This window comes from Triticum urartu, chromosome 3A (genome assembly GCF_056163025.1).
Source record: "Triticum urartu cultivar PI428250 chromosome 3A, HENAU_Tu73, whole genome shotgun sequence".
Taxonomy (NCBI): Eukaryota; Viridiplantae; Streptophyta; class Magnoliopsida; order Poales; family Poaceae; genus Triticum; species Triticum urartu.
The window spans coordinates 26,281,793-26,300,787 of NC_141875.1; the positions used below are offsets into that span (position 1 = coordinate 26,281,793).

Sequence of the window (18,995 nt, forward strand, 5' to 3'; positions counted from 1 at the left end):
CCTAAACCTCCATGCTGACGAAGTGGGATCCACGGTCCATGGATCCCACCTCAAAGGTAGCATCCTTCACACCTAGAAGGATGCCGCCGGAGTGACCCGCCACTCCATGAGAAGGCAACCAATGCCATGCAAATAAGTGTCTGCTATGACGCTCAAGTTCAACGAGCGAAAACTCAGAGCGTATCATCTCTTGGATCGCTACCACATCTACGGATTCATCGCGCATATATTCAATGAGTTGCCTGCGGCGGCCATCATGGCCGAAGCCCCGCAGGTTCCAAAATAGAGCGCACATGATCACTCGCCTAACGGGTCCTCCCTGAACCCTATGGTAGTAGAAGCACTGAGAGCCCGGCGCAACTTGGCAGTGCGGGGATGCGTCCGACCACGGATCTCATTTGGGTCGTTGTCAAATAGGCCCAAGCCACCACTCGGGCGGGGGATAGGGCGGACCTCCATGGCTACTGCCACCTCGCGGGCCTGGGTGGCCGCGAGGCGGCCCTCCAGTACCTCCTTGGCCTGGAGGGACGCAAGCTGCTCTAAGACCGGGCCCTTCTCGCCATGGAAAACTATAGCCGAATCGGCCACAACCTTAGCCAAATGGCCAAGAGGGACACCAGCAAGCGCAGAGAAAAAATCATCGTAGATATCATTGGAATCATCATAGGGAATCCGGGAGTCGGATGGACCTGAGTCGAGGTTATGGATGGTGGCACATCGTGACGCCTTCTCCATCGCGGTCGGCAAGGCCCCCACCGGTCGAGGGCCGCCATGAGTCGCGCGCTCATTTGAGCCGTCAAGACCGGTGTGGAAGAAGAGCATGGGAGGCCCCTGGACTTGGGCGGTCGAGACGACACAGGCGGGGAGGTCGCCGAGGGGCTGGCGTCCAGCGGGGCCAGGGCTGAAGACTCCACCCGGACACGCACAGAAGACATGAGCCGCGGGGAGGACGGAGGACGCACATCCAGGCTCACCCGGCTGTCCTCACTCCCCTCCTCATCAAATGACAATAGCTGAGCAGGGAGGAAGGAAGGGGGTAAAGTAGCACCGGATGGGAGGGTGGCCGCCTCGTCAAGCATGGCCGCGATTGCCTCGATGTCCTCAGGCTCCCCTCTGGAGTTGTGCGCGCGGGAGTCGAGCCCCGAGCCATGGGTGTACGAGGGGTGGGAGGAGCCGGCTAGTGGGGGAACATCGCCTGGATCTGTAGAGTCATTGTCGGAGGCCTCAGAGTGGGGGAGTGGCTGCAGGAGCGATGGGGGATGTCCCGAGGAGGGGCGCCACCACCGGGGCCCAGCTCAGGATCACCCCTCCCCCAGGATCCGAGCTGAGGGGATCAGTGGGAGTCTCATCCTCAACCGAGATACGGAGGTCGTAGCCGACGTCGTTGAAGAACATCTGAATCATCGTCCGGAGCTTGGAGGGGTCGGGTGACTTGATCTGGACGCGCACGGCCGGGCCCTTGGCCAGGGAGGGACCATCAACCGCCACAAACTTGCCCAGCAGACGGGACAAGCCATGGATGACACCCTCCTCCCTGGCATTCGGCAGGAGCCCACGGATCTGCACCCACACCGTGGACAGGGTGGCCACCGCGAGGGGGTCCACCGACGGGACCGAGATGCGAACGGAGAGCTGGTTGAGGGCCAGCGTGAGCCTGGCACTGTGGGTGTCGTAGCAGAGATTGACAGGGTCGGGGAAGACCATGGTGAACTCCCGGTATGAAATCGGGGTCACCTCCCAGTCCCAGTCCGGGTTGAACAGGTGGCGAAGCTCCTCGGAGATGATGGCCGGAGACACCGTCTTGCCATCCAAGACCAAGATGAGAGTGGTCATCGGCGGGGTGGCCCGGGCCTCGTGGAGGTCCATCTAAAAGAAGCCAGGTCGTCTAGCGCATAGCCAAATAGACCAAGAGCGTCGATGGGCTGGTGATCTGGGCAGAGCGCCGCGGATGGTTAGTCTTCTTGCAGCGGAAGAAGGCCAGAGGTTGAGTGCAGTCCACCTGGCAGTGGCCGGCGATCCCACGGTTGAAGCAAGTGGCCGCCGCTGCCGCCGGTGGAGGCGCGGCCACCACCGTCGGGTTGAAGACCAAGGAGGCCGGGCTACCCGGTTGCGATTGGGCAACCCGCTTCTTCTTCTTGGAGAAAGCCCCCGGCCATTGCGGTTCTTATTGTTGGGACCAGCCAGGGGGAATTGCGCTTGACGCTAAGGGGGGTCATAGCACCGGGGGGAGAAGTCTCCACACGCTCAGGCCGGGGCGGGGAGCCAGAGCGACTGGCCGGGGAACAACGGTCCCAGTCACGGCCGTGGCCGCGCCAGTCTTCGGCAGAGCGGTCTTGACCGCGGGAGGAACGCCAGTCGGACCCATCTGCTATGGCTGACCTCTTGCCGCGGAGCATCAACTCCTGGAGCTCGGCCTCACGCCACGAGCCGTCCGGGGAGGGCCGGCAAGCATCCGACGGAGGAGGGGCATCCCAGCCAGCCGCGCGGCGCTTGGGGCGAGGGTCGCCATCGCCGGTCTCACGGACCATGGCATCCGGGACGAAAGAGGACGAGCAGGACGTGAGGGGGAGAAGGAGTCGGGGTTGTTGTAGCGCGGGGAGGAGAGGGACCGAAGTCTGGATCGGGCACATCTGATCGAACCCTAAGGAAGCGAGGTCACGGTCACGATAGGCCTGGGCCGGAACCAGTGGGCCAACGGACAGCCCAGCGTCACTGGTACCGACAGCCGCAGCCCACGAGGGGCTCGAGCGCTCCCCCATCCCAGCCGGCCCAGAGGGCCAGTGACGGCCCAGCCCATCCTGTTCGGGAGGGAGGGAAGGAGCTAGGGCATCGTGATTCCCCACTGCCTCTACCACCCGGGCGCCGGCCGGCGCCGCCGTGGACGGTAGGAAAGGCCATAATTTGGGGCCACACACCATCACAGGGACCGCAAATGGAAGCACCAGGAACCGTGTCGGAGCCCCATAGCTCCCCCCCCCCCGGCGAGGAAGGCCGCCACGAAACCGCTGCACGTCCAAGTTCCGACCTTCCGGCCACCCCCTCTCCCCCTTCCTTTGCGGGTGCGGCCGACGGTCCACCGCGCACCACCTTTGCCACCACCGGCGACTACTGGCCGCGAGGCCGGCCGTTGTGGCGCTGTGGTCCGAGCTCGCTCTTGGGGGAGGGGGGTGGCCGGAAGGTCGGAAATTGGATGTGTCGCGGTTTCGTGGCGGCCTTCCTCGCCGGGGGTCACGGTCACGACAGGAGGGCCGGCGAGCATCCGACGGAGGAGGGGCATCCCGGCCAGCCGCGCGGCGCTTGGGGCGAGGGTCGCCGTCGCCGGTCTCACGGACCATGGCATCCGGGACGAAAGAGGACGAGCAGGACGTGAGGGGGAGAAGGAGTCGGGGTTGTTGCAGTGCGGGGAGGAGAGGGACCGAAGTCTGGATCGGGCACATCTGATCGAACCCTAAGGAAGCGAGGTCACGGTCACGACAGGCCTGGGCCGGAACCAGTGGGCCAACGGACGGCCCAGCGTCACTGGAACCAACAGCCGCAGCCCACGAGGGGCCCAAGCGCTCCCCCATCCCAGCCGGCCCAGAGGGCCCGTGACGGCCCAGCCCATCCGGCTCGGGAGGGAGGGAAGGAGCTAGGGCATCGTGATTCCCCACCGCCGCTACCACCCGGGCGCCGGCCGGCGCCGCCGTGGACGGTAGGAAAGGCCGTAATTTGGGGCCACACACCAGCACAGGGACCGCAAATGGAAGCACCGGGAACCGTGTCGGAGCCACATAGCTCCCCCCGGCGAGGAAGGCCGCCACGAAACTGCTGCACGTCCAAGTTCCGACCTTCTGCCCCCCTCCCAAGAGCGAGCTCGAACCACAGCGCCACGACGGCCGGCCTCGCGGCCAGTAGTCGCCGGTGGTGGCGAATGTGGTGCGCGGTGGACCATTGGCCGCACCCGCAAAGGAAGGGGGAGAGGGGGAAGAGCAGTGGTCGGGAGGGAGCCGTCCGCGACGACTTCATCGAGCCGGTCGCCGAATCATCGAGGGCCTCGGGGGAGGCCAGCCGCAGCCTCCGCCCGATCCTCCTCAACGGCCTAGTCTGCCCAGCAGACGCGGATAGAGGGCACCGGGGCTGGATCCGACGTCGAGGAACTCCGCGGGGAGGGGAGGGGCACGGGGAGCCGGGACTACGCACTACTAGAAAAAGGGCCTGTTGTCCCGGTTCGTAAGGGCCTTTAGTCCCGGTTCCTGAACCGGGACTAAAGGGTCGGTACTAATGCCGTGTCCCTTTAGTCCCGATTCAATCCAAAACCGGGACTGATGGGCCTCCACGTGGCCTGTGCGCGGAGCCCAGGCAGGAGACCCTTTGGTCCTGGTTGGTGGCACCAACCGGGACCAATAGGCATCCACGCGTCAGCATTTCTGTGGCTGGGGTTTTTGTTTTTTTGAAAGGGGGGGATTGGGGGTTTTGGGGGGTTAATTTAGGTGTTTCATATATTGTGTCAGCTAGCTATAATTAATAGAGAGAAGTGTCCTCTCTTATGTCCGTGCTTGGTCGACACTACGTACTATACATACGTATAGAGAGGACTAGACACGCTAACTAGCTAGTAAGCAAACGAAGGAAACAGAAGATCGTCATGAACATATATGCATACATAGAGAAGTGATATCGACCACCTCTCCTTCTCCGAGAGATTGGTCGAACAACAAGTTCTCGTATATCTATCCGACACTACTGGCTACATATATACAATAACTATCTCTTACAAATATAATCATACGGACTCATGGTCCAGATAGTATTCTCCGTCTTCAGCGATCACGTGGTCAAGAAAGAATGCCGCCAATTCCTCTTGAATTGCTCGCATGCGAGCTAGTGCTAGGAGTTCATCCTGCTTCCGAAACATCTAATTTGAAGAAGGGGGTCAATACATATATATATGAATGAATGAAACTCAACACAAATGATGGTAATAAAATAAAATTGTGAATGTTGTTATTTACGTAAATCATATTGTTCGTCAGAGTACCCGCCCCGCTCATAGGTCGTGTGGCGGATGGACTCTCAGACGTAGTATCCACAGAAATCATTCCCTTGTTCCTGCCACAACCACTTTACAAGAAATAGAGGTCAATCAAACTGATAAGAAAGAATGCTAAATGGTATTGATGAAACTAGCGCTTGAATCACTAGGAGATGCACGGAACATGCTACTATAGTACTTACTTTCGGGTGTCTAAATTCCAGCTCCTTCGGCAGTCCCGGAACTTTTCTGGTGAATTTTCTCCAAACCCTGCCGGACAAACAAAACAATTACTTGATATCAGGAAATGAACAAAGTTGCTGATATGGTGGATAATGATCGATTTAACTTACTTCTTGAGGATTTCAGTCATGTCCGCATACTCCTGGGGATCTTTTCGTTTAGAGTCCAAGCCAGTTACTACTCCCTGCTCAAGCCTAATCTCTAGGAGAATATAGTGGTACCTGTGCACGCATGCATAACTCATCAATTACATTACTATAATCTGGACTAATATATAAGGGAAACCGAATATGCACAAGACAGTAACACTCACTTGAAGTTGTAAGGAAAGAGTATTATATCTTTGTTTTCATTTTTTTTGAATGATCGTAGCAAGTTGGCCTCGGTATCTTCGGGACGATGTTCAGCCTCAGTTGCATCTATGAGATATGTGTTAACGAACCCAATATCACCGATTTGTCTTTTCTTCAATTCGGCGATCTTCAATCTGCATAATATAGTGAGGATAATTACAAATACATGCAATGAAAGAGATGAGCTATATAGAGAGACTTAATGACAGAAGTAGTAGTACTTACAGACAGTAGCAGGTGACCGTTGTTTCATCGAGGGCCAATTTATTGAAAAACTGATAGAACTCCTTAAATGGAATAGGCAACAGTTCAATTCCAACGAGGTCATGCTCCGGTTTAACTCTCGCATACAAAGTACTCCTCCCCCCAGACTCTCTGCAGATTTTTAAGTACCAATCATGTAATCTTTGCATCATCGTTGTTAAAGATTTTTCATCTTTGACGAGAGGCTTCCCGTACTCGTATCTGTGTATCTGCACCTCCATGGGATCATAATGTACATCGTCGGGCAGGTAATCGTCAACATTGCAATAACCGGGCACCATCCTCGGATCGACGATGTTGCTAGGCACCTTGAGCGGGGGGCACGATTGCTTCGCTTGTTCGCCGATCTGGGCAATTTGTCTCCCAGCTGCTCGTCGTTCTTTCAGCCTTTGATAACTGACTGTACTTCTCGACCGCTCCGCTTCGGCCCATGTCTTTGCAATAATGCGCTCATAGTTGCCTTTCGGCGGAGACTTGGGTGGTTTTGCCAGGGCAGCCAGAGTGCGCTTCACTTTCACCGGATCTACCTTCTCCTCCGGAGGTGGATGTCTCTTTGCTTTCAACCCTTGAAACCAGTCATCCACTTCGGTTCGCATGATCTTTGCGTTCTCCTCCGGGGTCCTCTCGTATGGTAACTTCTGTGGACTCTTCAGAGAAGGACCGAATCTGTATGTCCTCCCGCCTCTGGCTGTACTGCTAGACGCCGGCCGAACAGACGGAGCGGCTGTCTTCTTTACTTGCTTACGAGGAGGAGAAGGACTATGACACGCCGGAGTAGCTGCCGGAGCGGCGGCGGGTCTCTTCCGCCCTTGCTGACGAGGCGGAGAAGGAGGAGGCTGGCTGCTCGGGCGCGCCGGCGCAGGCGGAGAAGTTGCGCCGGGTTTAGTAGGATAAACAGAGCCAACAACCGCCTTGACCTTCAAATTCATCCATTGCGTCATAAGGTGGCAATTTTCAGACTCCGTGATAGCATCCACGGGATAGCTGGCAGGAGCTGTCAAGGCATGCTCCGGCTGAAGCAGCTCGGTGCAAGCCACGCTGCTTCTCTGCTGAGATGGCGGGGTAGCTTCGGGGGAAGCTTCGGCAGTACGTTTGCTGCCATTTGCTTCTCGTTCCTCTATCGCTTGTACCCTTGCTTGCAGCGCCTGCATTTGGGTCTGCTGCACTATTTTCCTCCTCTCATGGGATTTGTAACCGCCTGCGTCCGGAAACCCAACCTTCCACGGAATGGAGCCTGGCGTGCCTCGTGTCCGTCCAGGGTGCTCAGGATTCCCGAGGGCCATTGTGAGCTCGTCGTTCTCTCTGTCTAGAAGGAACGTCCCTTGCTGCGTTGCTTCGATATAGTGCTGAAGCTTCCTGACTGGTATGTCCATTTGATCATTCGTCCAAATGCACTTCCCTGTTACAGGGTCCAAGGTTCCGCTAGCCCCGAAGAACCAAGTCCGGCAACGGTCTGGCCAGTTAATTGTCTCTGGTTCGATCCCTTTATCAACCAGATCATTCTCAGTCTTGGCCCACTTGGGCCGGGCTACGAGGTAGCCACCTGACCCCGTGCGATGATGATGCTTCTTCTTCGCAGCATTTGCTTGTTTGTCGCCGACATCTTCTTACTCTTTTCCGATGTCTTGTGGGCCACAAATGCGGGCCAGTGATCTCTGATCTTCTCATATCTTCCCTTGAATTCTGGTGTCTCATTATTTTCGACAAACTTATTCAGCTCTTTCTTCCACCTCCTGAATAGTTCTGCCATCCTCTTAAGAGCAAAAGACTTGATTAATTGCTCTTTAACTGGCTTCTCTGGATTATCCTCTGGCGGTAGGGTGAAATTTGACTTCAGCTCAGTCCAAAGATCATTTTTCTGCATATCATTGACATAAGACACCTCAGGGTCTTCTGTAGCCGGCTTAAACCATTGCTGGATGCTGATCGGGATCTTGTCCCTAACCAAAACCCTGCACTGAGCAACAAATGCGCTCTTTGTCAGGAGGGGTTCAATCGGTTGGCCGTCGGGCGCGATTGCTATGATCTCAAACTTTTCATCCGAGCTCAACTTTTTCTTCGGGCCTCGTCTCTTTACCGAAGTTGTGCTCGATCTGGAGGGCTAGAAAAAAGAACAAAGACTTAATTAATATCTGTACATACCAAAACAATGAATGCATCAATTAGCTAGTCAGCAGAAGCTTAACTAATATGTATACCTGGCCGGACTCGGTTCGGTCACCGGAGACGTCCTCACGGTCTCCTTCTTGCACCGGCATTAGGTCACCGGAGCCATCATAATCAGCTGCTTCCAGACCATCGGTCTCGTTGAGAAACAACGAGTAGATGGCATCACTTCCTCGTGCGATTATGTCCCCCAACAACTGTTCTTGTACTTCGTCTCGGGCGGTGTCCATAGTTTCTACAAATATTGACAACATGGCAATTATTATTCAAACATGACAGATGGATATATTAGTGGCAAAAACGTAGAACTAATATTAATTAGTGGCCTCGACGCTGCTTCTCTAGGGTTTGGGGTGGCCTCGACAACGCTTCAAGGATAAAAAAAGAAGAGGAAGAAGAAAAAAAAGAGGAGAAGAAAGAATAGAGGAGTAAGAACTCCTCTATTCTTTTTCTCCTCTTTTTTTCTTCTTCTTCCTCTTTTTTTTTATCGGGAACGAGGGTCGTCGAGGGTCACCAAACGGTAGAGGAAACCCTAAATAGCAAGTATCGTGGGTGTGAGATACATGTGGCCGTCGGCGTCGGACACTACATCCACGTCCCGCAAGTGACGTGGGCGTCGAAGCCCGCGCCACTTGTGGGACGTGGATGTAGTGTCCGACACCGACGGTACATGTATCTCACACCGACGATACTTTCTATTTAGGGTTTCTCCTCTACTGCTCGGTGACCCTCGTTCCCGATAAAAAAAAGAGGAAGAAGAAGAAAAAAAGAGGAGAAGAAAGAATAGAGGAGAACTCCTCTATTCTTTCTTCTCCTCTTTTTTTCTTCTTCCTCTTCTTTTTTTATCCTCTTCTTCCTCTCATGTTTGAGAGGATCGCCGAGGGGTCGGGAGGTTGCCTAGTGTCAAAGGATTCAACAAAACCATGTCTTCATCATTAGGCGAAAGTAACATGTTCATGATGGTACGAAGCTCTCCAAAGTTATTTTGGAACGGAGTCCCAGATAAGATAATTCGCTTTTTGGTACAAAGTTCAGCAACACCTTCCAAATATCATTATTTGGAAGGCCTTTGCTGAAATTCATACAAAAAGGCAAATTATCCTATCCGGGACACCATTCCAAAACAACTTTGGAGGACTTCGTCATGCCCTGGTTACTTCCGGCTAATGATGAAGCCATGGATTTCTTCAATACTTTGACACTAGGAAATCTCTCTCGACCCCTCGGCGATCCTCGACCCCTCGAACCCTCGACGACCATGGAACCCTTGACCCCTAGACGACAATGGAACCCTCGATCCCTCGACCCTATAGAACCCTCGAAGAAAGGAATAGCTAGAGGAGAAGATCAAAGAAAAAAAAGAAGAAAAAAAAGAGGAGAAGAAGAAAGGAATAGTGGAGAAGAAGAGAAAATACCACTATTCCTTTCTTCTTCTCCTCTTCTTTTCCTTCTTTTTTCTTCTTCTTATTTATTTCTCCTCTTCTTTTCCTCTCCTCTTCTTCTTTCTTTCCTCTTCTTATTTTCTTCTTTCCTATCCTCGACGACCCTGGAACCCTCGACCCCTAGACGACCCTCGATCCCTCGACCCTATAGAACCCTCGAACCCTCGACCCTGAAGCCCTCGACCCTGGACCCCTTAACGACCCTCGACCCTCTACCCTAGTTCCCGACCTCGACCCCTCGGCGATCCTCGACACCCTCGTTCCCGATAAAAATTAAGAAGAACACTACAAGAAATCTGTTAATACATGACGGACCTGAACCGTCACAAATCAGTGGAAAACTGTCATGGGTACCCGTCCACGACGGACTTGCAATCCGTCATGTATATCGCGTCATAATTTGACCTCGCGCCTTACATGACGATACTTGTCCGTCATGGATCTGCCCGAGGCCCGTCAAGGCCCAATCCATTTTGACGGAACAAACCGTCATCGATTAGCGCCACGTAGGATTTTTGAGTGTCCAATTCAAATGACATGGCTGCCTACGTGGACACTACATTCCGTCATAGAATTCGTCATGGTCTAGCACATTAACCTATTTCTTTCGGTCCAATTTTTACTTGATACATTTTTAGCATAATGCGTAGCCCAATAACAAGTATTTGCAAAGTGTATAACATTACACGGTTCGACCAATATGCAGCCATCTGTATATATTTACAATGTAGCAGTTTACAAAATCCTCTACAAAATGATAACTTACAATATAGATTGAATAAAAAATCACACATCACAATTAGGAACGAGTACAGTTCATTTTACATCAGCAAAACATACAAACTATCGCGGTCGATATTTAGGTTCTTGCTATCAGCCCTCCTGATGGCAACCATCATGTCATGGCTAACTGTGATGGGCAACATCAAGTAGCCAGCTTCCCAATCTTACCTGCATATTTACAAGAACCTTAGATTTTTTTTAACAGAGATGAATAGATAGTAGAAATAATATAATTGCAACAAATATAAAAATGAATTAAATGTCCAAAATTCTTAAATCTTACAGTGCCTAGAAATGAGATTAACATCCACTATAAAACCAGAGTAAACATGAAGTTTCTTAAAATTATTCCAAAGAAAAGTGTGTCAAATGTAAGTCAAATGGCAAAGTAACAAAACACACAACACAAAACTGATTACTATAGCAGCAGTAGTTGAGGCCATATAAACCTGTCAACGAAATTTGGTATAATCATTTCATACCGTAAGTAACCCCTACTAATGATGCCCGGACTCAAGATATTCCATTTCATATGCTCATTATTATTCGAACAAATGAAAATGAAATATTTTATCTTACAGCCAATGCACCAACACTCACTGAAGGATAAAAGCTACAAAGACCATATACCTGGGTTTATAACATTACAAAATGTTGGGCACCATAGGTAATTAAGAAGACAAATCTTCAAGCACTACGCATATCTAACTCTACACCAGTTTCTATTATAAAGAAATAAAACAGAGTAAAGGGAGGCAGAAAGTTTATGTTTACAACTGTTCTGGATGGAGGCATTTAGTACGTAACATCCTGAACATGGTGGCATGTACTGGGAACAAGAAATTCATCATTGTGATATATATTAAATTGAGCGAAGATCAGGAGCTACTTGTACGCATCAATTATATAAGCTGATAAAGTAAAAGGACACCAGTTACTTCTAGTTACGCATATAAAAAATAATACCAACGATTGTATAAGAAGCTTGACATAAATCCAGGAACAATCAAGAGTGACTTGTACCAGATTTTGATGTTAACAATAACCGAGAAATCAGGGGGCTGTTTGGTTTGTGCCCCAACATGCCCTGCCAAAATTTTAGCATAGCCAAAGTGAGGGCATGAGAAATTTTTTGGTGTGGTAGTGTTGTTTGGATTATAGCCGAAGCATCTACCAATTTTTGGGCAAAATGATTGGATCGCTGTTTGGTTTCTAGCCAATTAACATGCCACATATCTGTATCTGATGTGTCTTTTCTTTTTCTTTAGCAAACGAGCATTTTAGGTCCTAACTTGAAATGTTTATATAACGAGCAAATAAATCATGATGACCAAACAGAAAAGGGGCAGAAAGAAGGTTCAATGAAGCAGCATGCACGCATGTTTGCCGAGTGAAGCACACACGTACTAGCCGGCTGGATCAATACGATCCATGGAGGCGTAAGCATACAGGCTAGCTAATTAATTTTCTGGCTCATGTAATAGCCAAGCATAGTACGTGGGGATGCTAGCAGTAAGGCCAGCTTTGGCTCAAAACAAAACAAACCCCAGAATACATAGTCGTCAGCTATTTTGGCTTCCCCTTTTTCTTCAAGTAGTGTTTTTCTTCCAAAGGGAAATGTCTTTCATAACAAAAGATACAAAGAAAACAACACGTATATTTGCAGATAACAAATGTGAATAACCAAGAATTCCATGGCAACGAGCACCACCATCATCTCGGTACAATAGCATGAAAATTCATGTGGCATAAATTGGAAATCAATATGATGGCTATTTTCACCACATAACAGAGAAGCAATGTAATAGCAGGCCTAGTTAACAAACAATCTACTCTTGGTCAATGGATTCAGTGAGATAAATGAATTACTTTTCCCCATAAACAAGAAAATTCCAAGGGACCAACAGGAACATCTTATTAAACTAGTAGTCTCTTAACTAACTTGCAGACCTCACAAATTTTACACTGCTAGACTCGCACAGTCAGAGAAGAAAAAAAATAAAATAGCCAGCAGTGCTAGTCTATCGTTCGCTGTGACATGCGGGTATCAGGAAAGGAAGTGACCACTTTTTCTGCATCAGGTTCAGTACAAGAAAATTTGAGAGCCCCTGAGGAACTATGCTAGAGCAGAGCAATCATCACTTGGAAAGAAAAGAAAAAACAGAGCGAGAGGGTCAACCTTCTTGTTCTGTGCACAATCATGGTGGGTGGCGCGGATGACCTCGCTGTCCAGCTCGCCCAGCTCGTCGGGCTCGAGCGTGGGATCCCAGTCGTCGCCGTCCATGGAACTGGAGAGGCGGAGAGCTCCTGTTCATCTGAATCGAAGCAAAAAATCGATTGGGGATAAGAGAGAGAGAATGAAGGAATCAAGGAGAGATGAGACGAGGGGGAAAGTAGGGAGGGACCTTGTGCGGGGCATGGTCATCGCCGGCGAGGTCAAGCTCGGGCCTCCCGTAGGTCACGGTCGTCGGCCTCTGCTAGTCCGTCGCTTGCTGCTCTGAATCTCCGGATGGCGAGGCAGCTTCACGGCCTGGGAGACGGAGGAGGGAAGCCCCTGGTGAGATCCATGGTTGGCCGCCGCTTCCATGGGCCGCTGCAACCGCCGTCGCCATGGATCTCGGGCCGCCATCATCGGTTGGAGGCGGGGAGGTGGAGGCGGAGGACGGGGATGAGGAGACGAGAGGCGTGGCGGCGGAGGACAGGGATGAGGAGAGGCAACGTGTGGCGGCGGCGGATGGAGAAAGAGACTGGGGACGGGGAAGTGTGTTAGGGTTAGATTTTATACGGGGAAAAGTTTAGGGCTTTAGGCGGGCTTTTCGCGGGCTTGCGGAGTTGTAGTGGGCTGTTCATGACGGTTTTCAAAACTGTCAACAGAAATCCGTCATGCATTAACAGGTTTCTTGTAGTGGAAGAAGAAAAAGAAAAAAGAGGAGAAGAAGAAAGGAATAGCTAGAGGAGAAGATCGAAGAAAAAAAAGATAAAAAAAGAGGAGAAGAAGAAAGGAATAGTGGAGAAGAATATTCTATTTTCTCTTCTATTTTCTCTTCTTCTCCTCTATTCCATTCTTCTTTTCCTCTTTTTTTTCTTTTTTTCTTCTTCTTATTTATTTCTCCTCTTCTTCCTCTCCTCTTCTTCTCCTTTCTTCCTCTTCTTATTTTCCTTTTCCCTCTCATTCTTTTTCTTCTTCTATTAACAGAAAAAAATCCTAACTTTTCTAAAAATCTATCTTTTGCATACGTGAACATATATATACACAGAGAACATACATACATATATACATTTTTATAAAAATGCAAAAAACAAAAAATCTAAAAAAAGGGCATATACACGCTCCTTCTTTTCCTTCTTCTTCCTTCCTTTCCTTCTTTCTCCTTCCTCTTTTCTTCTCCAACACAACACTTTTTTTCTTAAATGTTACATATGAACATATAAAGAGCATTATACATCATATACAGAGCATTATATATACATTGAACATACATACATACATATTAACAGAAAAAATGAAAAATAGGCCGCGGTGGTCGGCGACGGCGACGATGGTTGGCGGTGGCGCTTACGGATGGCATGCGGGGACGGCAATGAGAAGGAAAGGGCAGGAGGCAGGGGCTCACAGCGCGCGGAGGGGTCGAGGTCGCCGGTCGGAATAGGTGTGGCGGCGGACGATAGCGACGACGGGCACGGGGAGGGGTCGGGGCCGGCCTGAGGCAAAGGCAGTGGCGCGTGGGGCAGGGACGGCGTCGGGGCGACGCGGGGCAGCGGTGGCGTCGAGGCGGCGAGGTAGAGGCAGCGGTGGAGCGGGGCGGCGTGGTGAGGCGGACGGCGACGGCGCGGGGTGGCGCGCGGCGACGGGGGCGGTGACGACGGCGTGGGGTGGCGCGCGGCGACGGGGGCGGCGACGGCGGCGGCGGCGACGGGCACGGGCAACGGGGCAAAGGGCGGCGGGGCAACGGGAGAATGAGGAACTTAATGAAAATTTCACAAGTGTTTTCTTATATACTGAGAGCATTGGTCACGGTTCGTGGCACCAACCGTGACCAATGCCCCCCTTTAGTCCCGGTTGGTGCCATCAAGGCCTTTGGTCCCGGTTGGTGGCACCAACCGGGACTAAAGGGGGGCAGTGGTCACAGTTGGTGCCACGAACCGTGACCAATGCCCCCCTTTAGTCCCGGTTGGTGCCACCAACCGGGACCAAAGGCCTTGTGCTGCCCCGCACCCAAATGTTTAGTCCCACCTCGCTAGTTGAGAGGGAGCCGCACCTGTTTATAAGGTGCGATGCGCCCTCCCTCTCGAGCTCCTCTCTAAAGCAGGCTTTCGGGCCTAACCGTGCAATGTGTGCCTGTGGGCCTAGTGGGCCTCCTGCGGGACTGAATCCTGGCCCATGGTAGGGTTTCTAGTCGTATTCAGGCCGTGGGTGCCCAGTAGGTGGCCCTTTTTTTTTCTTTTTTGCTTTATTTATTTTATTTTGTTTCTACTTACAACAAAATACTTATTGTTGCTATTTTTATTTCTTTTCCATTTTTTTGTTTTGTTTTCTGTATTATTTATTTTCTTTTGTTTTTTGCTTTATTTTTTAATTCTTTTTGCTTTTAGGTCAGCAAAATTATAAACTTTCTGTTGCTTTATTTATTTTATTTTGTTTCTACTTACAACAAAATACGTATTGTTGCTTTTTTTCCAGTTTTTTTTGTTTTCTGCATTATTTATTTTCTTTTGTTTTTTGCTTTATTTTTTTATTCTTTTTGCTTTTAGTTTTAGAAAAATTATAAACTTTCTGTTAGTGCCATTAGTTTTCAAATTTGAAAACATTTTTTTAGTTTTTTTGTTTTCTTTGTTGCTTTATTTATTTTATTTTGTGATTAACTTTACTATAAAAATAGTTTTTTCCCTGTTTTTTATTTGTTTTTTGCATTATTTATTTTCTTTTGTTTTTTGCTTTAATTTTTAATTCTGTTTACTTTTAGGTTAGCAAAATTATAAACATTCTGTTAGTGCCAGTAGTTTTAGAAAAATTATAAACTTTCTGTTAGTGCCATTAGTTTTCAAATTTGAATAGTTAAAATTTGAATTCTTTGAAAATTGTTTGAATCACAAGTTTGTGATTAACTTACTAAAAAATGAGAATAGATGCGCTTATAGAGAAATTTCAACCTAAATTCCTAGTAAATTTCTATGAATTTCACTTTCTGTTAGTGCCATTAGTTTTAGAAAATTATAAACTTTCTATTAGTGCCATTAGTTTTCAAATTTGAATTCTTTGAAAATTGTTTGAATCACAAGTTTGTGATTAACTTACTAAAAAAATGAGAATAGATGCGCTTATAGAGAAAATTCAACCTAAATTCCTAGTAAATTTCTATGAATTTCAGAGAAATTCACTATGAATTTAGGTTAAACTTTTCTCTATTAGGGCATCTATTTTCACTTTGAGAGGAGCTCAACAAGGCAGAGAGGGAAGGGCTTATAAACCGGTGTGAGCCCCCTTCGGTTGGCGAGGTGGGACTAAACTCTGCCCGCAACGAGGACCAACCCTTTAGTCCCGGTTTGTGGCACAAACCGGGACTAATGGTCATGGGCCAGGGGCGAGGAGCAAAATTATAAACTTTCTGTTAGTGCCATTAGTTTTAGAAAGCTGAAAGTTGAAAGTTGGCATGGGCCAGGGACTAATGGTCATGGTATTACGAGGGCCGAACCATAAGACATGAAAGCATTTCAAATGAACTCTGAAAAAGTTGAAAGTTGGGATGGTATCATAATTTCACCCACATAGCATGTGCATGTACAGAACGGACAATGGTAGCATGTTCGTGTGTTACAAAGTTGCGGGAGAAAGTCTTCACTTTTTCTTCGCTTGTGTCATTTGCTTATTGCGCCATAACCATGGATAATCTTCATTGTTTATCAGGATGCTTGGGTCAGCCTTGAGATTGAAGGGAGGAATTTCATGAAACTTTTCATAATCTTCAGACATGTCTGTCTTGCCGTCCACTCCCAGTATGTCCCTTTTTTCTGAAAGAACTTTGTGGCGCTTTGGCTCATCGTCTGATGTATTCGCTTCCTTATCTTTTATTTTTCTCGGTTTGGTAGACATGTCCTTCACATAGATAACCTGTGCCACATCATTAGTTAGGACGAACGGTTCGTCAGTGTACCGAAGATTTTTCAGATCCACTGTTGTCATTCCGTACTGTGGGTCTACCTGTACCCCGCCGCCTAACAGATTGACCCATTTGCACTTAAACAAAGGGACCTTAAAATCAGGTCCGTAGTCAAGTTCCCATATGTCCACTATGTAACCATAATATGTGTCATTTCCGCTCTCGGTTGCTGCATCAAAGCGGACACCGCTGTTTTGGTTGGTGCTCTTTTGATCTTGGGCGATCGTGTAAAATGTATTCCCATTTATCTCGTATCCTTTGTAAGTAAATACAGTCAAAGATGGTCCCCTGGACAACAAGTACAACTCATCACAAACAGTGTTGTCACCTCTGAGACGTGTTTCCAACCAACTGCTGAAAGTCCTGATGTGTTCACATGTAATCCAGTCATCGCACTACTCCGGGTGTTTGGAGCGCAGACTGTTCTTGTGTTCATCGACATACGGGGTCACCAAGGTAGAGTTCTGTAGAACTGTGTAGTGTGCTTGAGACCAAGAATATCCGTCCCTGCATATTATTGAGTCTCTTCCAAGAGTGCCTTTTCCAGTCAGTCTCCCCTCATACCACGATTTAGGGAGACCTATCTTCTTAAGGCCAGGAATGAAGTCAACACAAAACCCGATAACATCCTCTGTTTGATGGCCCATGGAGATGCTTCCTTCTGTCCTAGCGCGGTTACGGACATATTTCTTTAGGACTCCCATGAACCTCTCAAAGGGGAACATATTGTGTAGAAATACGGGCCCCGGGATGACAATCTCGTCGACTAGATGAACTAGGACGTGCGTCATGATATTGAAGAAGGATGGTGGGAACACCAGCACGAAACTGACAAGACATTGCGCCACATCACTCCTTAGCCTTGGTATGATTTCTGGATCGATCACCTTCTGAGAGATTGCATTGAGGAATGCACATAGCTTCACGATGGCTAATCGGACGTTTTCCGGTAGAAGCCCCCTCAATGCAACCGGAAGCAGTTGCGTCATAATCACAAAATGTAGATTATGTAGGGTAGGTCCCAAAATGTAGATTTCTTCTTCCACATGGGTGCGTGTCCCTCAGCGTCATTCGGAATAGCTAGTCCACCGGGACCCTTTCCAAAGATTACGTAGTGTAAATCATTGACCATAGCAAGCACGTGATCACCGGTGCGCATGGCGGGCTTCTTCCGGTGATCTGCCTCGCCTTTGAAATGCTTGCCTTTCTTTCGACATTGATGGTTGGTCGGAAGAAATCGACGATGGCCCAGGTACACATTCTTCCTGCATTTGTCCAGGTATATACTTTCAGTGTCATCTAAACAGTGCGTGCATGCATGGTATCCTTTGTTTGTCTGTCCTGAAAGGTTACTGAGAGCGGGCCAATCGTTGATGGTCACGAACAGCAACGCCTTAAGGTTAAATTCCTCCTGTCTGTGGTCATCCCACATACGTACACCGTTTCCATTCCACAGCTGTAAAAGTTCTTCAACTAATGGCCTTAGGTACACATCAATTTCATTGCCGGGTTGCTTAGGGCCTTGGATGAGAACTGGCATCATAATGAACTTCCGCTTCATGCACATCCAAGGAGGAGGGTTATACATACATAGAGTCACGGGCCAGGTGCTGTGATTGCTGCTCTGCTCCCTGAAAGGATTAATGCCATCCGCGCTTAAAGCAAACCATACATTCCTTGGGTCCTTTGCAAACTCATCCCAGTACTTTCTCTCGATTTTTCTCCACTGCGACCCATCAGCGGGTGCTCTCAACTTCCCATCTTTCTTTCGGTTCTCACTGTGCCATCGCATCAACTTGGCATGCTCTTCGTTCCTGAACAGACGTTTCAACCGTGGTATTATAGGAGCATACCACATCACCTTCGCAGGAACCCTCTTCCTGGGGGGCTCGCCGTCAACATCACCAGGGTCATCTCGTCTGATCTTATACCGCAATGCACCGCATACCGGGCATGCGTTCAGATCCTTGTATGCACCGCGGTAGAGGATGCAGTCATTAGGGCATGCATGTATGTTCTCCACCTCCAATCCTAGAGGGCATACGACCTTCTTTGCTGCGTATGTACTGTCGGGCAATTCTTTATCCTTTGGAAGCTTCTTCTTCAATATTTTCAGTAGCTTCTCAAATCCTTTGTCAGCCACAGCATTCTCTGCCTTCCACTGCAGCAATTCCAGTACGGTACCGAGCTTTGTGTTGCCATCTTCACAATTGGGGTATAACCCTTTTTTGTGATCCTCTAACATGCGATCGAACTTCAGCTTCTCCTTTTGACTTTCGCATTGCGTCCTTGCATCGACAATGACCCGGGGGAGATCATCATCATCGGGCACATCATCTGGTTCCTCTTGATCTTCAGCAGCTTCACCTGTTGCAGCATCATTGGGCACATCGTCTGGTTCCTCTTGATCTTCACCAGCTCCCCCCGTTGCAGCATCACCGTATTCAGGGGGCACATAGTTGTCATCGTACTCTTCTTCTTCGCCGTCTTCCATCATAACCCCTATTTCTCCGTGTATCGTCCAAACATTATAGTGTGGCATGAAACCCTTATAAAGCAGGTGGGAGTGAAGGAT

The 18,995-nt window shown here is 49.2% G+C and overlaps 1 pseudogene; it reads right to left on the bottom strand.

The window, feature by feature from the left end:
* Positions 1-1,224: 1,224 nt before the first annotated feature.
* On the bottom strand, positions 1,225-2,528 carry LOC147978103 (uncharacterized; annotated as a pseudogene).
* Between the last annotated feature and the right edge of the window lie 16,467 nt (positions 2,529-18,995).